General features: G+C 46.2%; 2 non-coding genes across 2 annotated transcripts; both read left to right on the top strand.

The window, feature by feature from the left end:
* The first annotated feature begins 4,235 nt into the window (after positions 1-4,235).
* On the top strand, positions 4,236-4,309 carry TRNAF-GAA (transfer RNA phenylalanine (anticodon GAA)). The gene has a single exon. It is a non-coding gene; the product is annotated as a tRNA-Phe (tRNA).
* A 250-nt stretch (positions 4,310-4,559) lies between these two features.
* TRNAP-UGG (transfer RNA proline (anticodon UGG)) lies at positions 4,560-4,634 on the top strand. The gene has a single exon. It is a non-coding gene; the product is annotated as a tRNA-Pro (tRNA).
* Positions 4,635-5,624: the final 990 nt, after the last annotated feature.

Here is a 5,624-nt window from a genome sequence, read left to right as displayed (position 1 = left end):
TTTCCTTCTATTCATCATATTTTTGGCTTTGACCCAGTGAAAAATGGGGTTGATGGTGTTGGCTAAAAAAGGGGGAGAGAGGAGAGCCTTAGGGTACGCTCACTTCTGCATTTTTGTTTAGGTTCTCGAGATTCTCAATCGCTCTTTTTAGTGGGGAGGAATAGTACGTGAATGGCGGTTCTCAGACGAGGGAATCATTCCTCTCTAAAAAAAAATAAGCTAGAATCTTTCTATTGATAGAGCTTTCACGTCTGCGCATAGAATCCTTTTTTGCCCTTCCATTCTGTTCTTACGGTAGTTGGGTCGGAATCCGTGTGATGGTTCGAAAGTCGTTTCAAATATTCTTCGCATCCCCAGAGAGATAGATTGTTGCCATTGTGCCTTGGTCGTCAAAAGAAAGGGGCACGAACAGCCTTAAAGTACTGTTCCATGTCCCAGAGGTCTTCGAGCCTTGGCATTTCGAATCCCGTTGAATGGCTGTGGTTCCGGGACTCAAGTCTGGAGTCGCCAGGTGAGACATTCGGTTCACGAACCGGAAACCTATCTCCACAGCAAGCTCCTCAATTTGACCCGGTCCGTCACGCTTTGGACATCGCCACCGGGATCGTTGAGGCCCCATGAAGACGGCTCTACTTCACTGGGAAGACGCGGTACTCATTAGCGAGCGTCTGGTGACCAACGATTCCGGATTCCCCTGCCTAGATCTAGAACAGCCCTCAAAACGATCCAAAACAAGAATGATTACGTTCAAGCAGAGATCTCACCAGCGGTAGAGGCGGGGAAGACCTATACTATTGATTTCCCGATACCGAGACTCTACTCTAGACAGCCATAGTCTCTAGATAGCCCTAGCCAAGGTTCCGATTCTGATAGAGTAGCCTTGCCTTCCCCACAGAGGAGATAGACTGGTCTATAAAAGGTACCTTCTGGAACTAGAAGAAGGAATGTAGGAGCTAGTCTTCAAAGCTATCCGGCATATGGGAAGCCGTGCTCATTGGCCTGTGGCGGGGGGTAATAATTATTCTATATTGCTGGGGTAAATAGCCCCTTTCCCAACCCGAACTTGGTTTATCTGATGCTTGGCTGAAGCTTACTTGCAAGCACAGCATCTGTCTCTTAGTCCTCTTTGGACAACCTTTAATCAGAGAAAGAAAACGTATATTCTATCAATCTTAGAGAGAATCTCTATTCTACACGGAAAAAGCGTATTCAACACAGACAGGCTCAGGGAAAACATCCTATACTTGGGATAAGTGAGCACAAGAGTTTGTAATGAATGCTTTTATTAGTACTTGAAATAAGCTTTATTCCTCCTGGCCAATTCACCACTTCTCACTTACTTACTACTTACTCATTAAATACCGGCTTGAACAAGGAAAGCGGTCCCTTACCTTCTCTATTTCCTTCCCTGTGATTGACTGCTTTTTCTTCCTTTTTCCATACTTCAGGAGGAAGAGATCGCCGGGTTCAACTTCCACTGGTGATGGCGATTCCTTCTTGAAAACAGTATATTCAGTTGAATCTGAATATTCTAATAATAATATCGAATCAATTCCTATTCGAAAAGAGGATTTCATCATACCTGGCTTTCCTAACCTTACAACTGGCACTGAGACTTTACTTTTTCAAGCTGGAAATAGGGAACTCCTTTTTGGAACTGCCTTTGATCTTAGGCTCGCAGCTACTATAAAAGTAATTGTCGGGGTTTTCTCAATCGGAGAAGCCTAAATCTGTGTCAGAGATTTCCTTTGTCCGGAATGAGCTTCTACATAGGTCCTTCCATAAAGGGGCTTTTCCAATCTGTCTAGCTTCGGTGTGTTCTTTGCTTAATTAAAGGGCATCCCCCTTCTACTCCGGTCGTCCGGGTGGTCAGGGGAACTGTCAAGTGTAAAAGCTTTAAGAGATAGGAGGGAAGTGATAGATTAGTTCATGCTCAAATACAGGCGGAGTTAGCAAAGGAAGAGGTACAACATAAGCAAGTAAGCGGGTCACAAGGAAGTCGGATTCCAATCACAGTGAGTCACGCCGCTTTCAAGCCAGTAGTAATCCTGTCCCAGTTTATGTCTCTGCTTTCGAAACTGTCTTTCCTGTCTTTGAACGAATCAGCTCTTAGGACAAAGTTCGGAATCGTAGAAGGAAGACAAGACTCTATCCCTTGCCTGGCCAGTGAAGAAGGCATCTCGGAAGAGGAAAGTAGATTGGGGCTGGACCGAATAGTGCGTTGCAATTCCCATTTCATTGCCTCTATCTCATAGTACGGAGTAGAAGATAGGGTGTTAGTTGTTTCATGGTTCCCAACGGGACGTAGCTAACCCTTCTAAGATAACCAAGCGAAAAAAAGCGTATTCTAACCATGGGACAATCAATAATAAAACAGTGAGACCCAACCTGGAACAAGAACCAAACCTGACAGCGAGAGGAGAGGAGAGACCATTTTCATGAGAGAGGGACGAGCAAGTGACAGATTGGGAAAAAAAACAGGTAGGCCTTCTGAGCGGTCATTTAGGGGCCTTGTTAGCGACCCATCATTCTTCCCTAAGCTGTCAGAGTCCGATCGAAGCGAGCAAGAGATAGAGGAATCCTCGCTCATAGATGTGAATTGAAAAAGCAAGCCCGAATTCTTTTTAATTAGGCTCTATAGTCTGGTCCCTGTCCCTGGTAAGGTCTGATTGTTATCCGTAAGTCTTGTTTTGACCGCGGGAAGGTGAACTTTGCAAAAGTGCTTATTTGGTTGGGAAGAATAGGACTTCTGACTCCAAGCCTACCCTACCCGAAATTTTCAGCTATTGATGTAGCCTCTTGTCGATACTACTAGTCTTCTCGCTACCTACTAGAAAAATCCCATCAAGATAGATTGAATCGACGACCTATACTTCAACTAAAGGCACAAGGGCGTAGCGAGCACAGAACAGAGGAAATGCACATGGGTCTCCTTGAAGAACGGAGTCTAGGGTAAAGAAAGAAAGGTAGAGTGGGCACACTTTTACTGTGCTTGGATTGGCATGGCTGTCCCCCTTTGCTGGTTGAGGCTCGGCCTTTGACTCCGCTTGCCTCTACTTTTCATGTCAAGCGTACAAGTCTAGTTTAGTGGGATTTACTTCTAAAGACAGGAATTCTTTTTCATCTCCCCTGTCAAAGTCGACGTCTTAACCTGACTTCCTGAGCTCAGTTGATTCTTGAAGCAGTAGCTCTGGATCGAGAGCTGGATGCTTACCTTATTATTATGAAATGAAAAGGAGAAAGAGCTTTTTTTATAGATGTTGAGGTGAGTAAGGGGGGGTTTGCTGGCTTGCTGGCTAGCTCGTGCAATCAAGGAAAAATCCCTTCGCCTTCTTTTTTCAAAATGAAAAAGTAAACTACCTTAGTAAGCTAGCTTTGGTTGCTAAGCAAGCCGGGCACTACGCTAGGACGTGGATCGATCATGACGAGAATGGACTTCTCCGTAATGTAATGTAAATGTAATAGAAGAGGCAGAGTCCAGTTCCCCTCCCTTCTCGACCAGACGAAGGAGATATGAATTCCATTTAGGCGGGTCAGGGCTTGGCTTGACCCTGTGTTCTCCCGGGTCGGAGGCGAGAACTTGAAAGTGAATCATTCAGTGGTGGGGTGTTCATAGAACAGAAGGCCTCGCCCAAGGAGTGGCAGATTTGGATGGAGTCTCGCTCATAGAGGAAGAGTACGCGCGCTAGCGCGCTACGGCTTACGTAGTTGATCGGATCAGATAGCCCTTCCTTCGGGCAAGCAACCAAACCCGGCACATCCAATTCCATTCCGATCAACAACTTGGAGGTATGGCTGAGTGGCTTAAGGCATTGGTTTGCTAAATCGACATACAAGAAGATTGTATCATGGGTTCGAATCCCATTTCCTCCGGTACGGAAATGAAACGGGCGGGCGAAATTACGTGAGAGAAAGAACCTCTTGGTGGAGTCCAGTCCCCCGGAGGACAGAATAGCACTTCTTAGTGACTAGGAGCGGAGAGCCCGTTGCACCTTGTTTTTCTGGCCTATCTTCTTTCTATAAGCAAGCTCCCTCCGGCAGTCCCTGGACGGCTCTCGGTTCTTGAGCATGTTGGGGGATTAGGCGGCAGTTGAAAGAGCTGCTCGAAAGCTTGACGAAGAAGCGAAAAAAGCCTATCTATTCTATTTTCTTAGTTTAGTAAAGGGCTTTTCCCTTACTAGTCAAGTGGTAAGGTAGGGCGCTCTTCGATGAAGAAAACAGACTTTAGGAAAGTGGTTCAGGTAGCTCAGCTGGTTAGAGCAAAGGACTGAAAATCCTTGTGTCAGTGGTTCGAATCCACTTCTAAGCAGGCGAAAGGTCCAAACCGTAGCCGGGAGTGAGCCGGATTGAGAAATGAAAGTGAAAGAGTAAGCAAAAAAATGTGAGCGCTCCTGCACTATACGGACGGCTTTTTGGCGGTAGGGTTGGGGTGCTTGAGGCAGATTCAAAAAAAAGCGGTTGATTACTCGGATTGGTTCTCGCATCCCTCCAAAAGGATGGGCGAGTTCGGTTTGAGTGTTCATCGATCGGGTGGATCTATATGCTTCGGGGTGGTGAGACGAGGTGTAGCGCAGTCTGGTCAGCGCATCTGTTTTGGGTACAGAGGGCCATAGGTTCGAATCCTGTCACCTTGATGCGATGTGGCGAAAAAGAAGATACTCTTTCAATGATTATGCTGGCGTTAAGATTTCAAACTTGTCGTCTACTTTCAGGAAAGGTTATGATGAGCGTGATCACAAAAAAGGTTATGATGAGCTTGAGTCGAGTCACAAAAAGGGCTATGATGAGCCCTTGAAAGCTGTAGAATTTCATGTGTGAAGCATAGTGAGAGTGACACAGATCTCCTTTTTTCAAATAGGGAAAGCAAATCCTAATCATCAGGTAAGACGGGATCATTAGAATACGAAACTGCCTAAAAAAAGGAAACTGTATCAACAAGAGCAATCGCAGCTTATTCATCGAGAAGCCATTCGCGGCACACTGACTAGAAATCATCTGCGAGAAGGTCTTCTGGCACAGGCATACTACTAATCGATTCTTTGGTAATTCGTGATTGAATACAACCTAGGAAGAGTTGTACGCCTACATAACAGCCCTCCCAGCCCAAAGGAAAATGCCCAGATCATTTGAAAAAAAAAAGATGCGTCAGTCACGCATCCTAATTGGTGAGCTTATGCCGGCCATAGTCCCTTCCCTGCTCTTAGTTTGCTTTAAAGGCACCATTTTCGCGAGTAAAAAGAACATGTGGTTAACCGAATGGATCACAGGTTGCTGCTCCACAGTCTGAGTTCCTTGGTTCGCCCTTCCAGGCTTGGCTCCAGTCTCTACGGGCTCAGCAGCAGCTTCTTGGGCTGGGCCACCAGCTTGAGGCTGTTCCTGATGCTGGACTTCAGCAATGGTAGCCACTGCTTCTTCAGTCTGAGAATCTGCCTCTTTGTCGCTTGCGGCCTGGGCGGCTCGGTTCGGCCGAGCCCGTGGGCGTGGTGTTTTGTCCGTAGTTGGATCGGCAAATCGATTGGCGATTTGCCTTGCTTGGCTTACTTGCTTGATTGAAAGAGTTTTCCCGTTGGACAGCTACTATGAATAAATGGATTGCCTCTATTGAACCTAGCCTTACTAAATAT

The sequence above is a fragment of the Solanum lycopersicum genome, chromosome 1 (assembly GCF_036512215.1).
Source record: "Solanum lycopersicum chromosome 1, SLM_r2.1".
Taxonomy (NCBI): Eukaryota; Viridiplantae; Streptophyta; class Magnoliopsida; order Solanales; family Solanaceae; genus Solanum; species Solanum lycopersicum.
The sequence above is the reverse complement of the archived record's forward strand: the minus strand, read 5'-3'. Positions and strand labels throughout refer to the sequence as shown.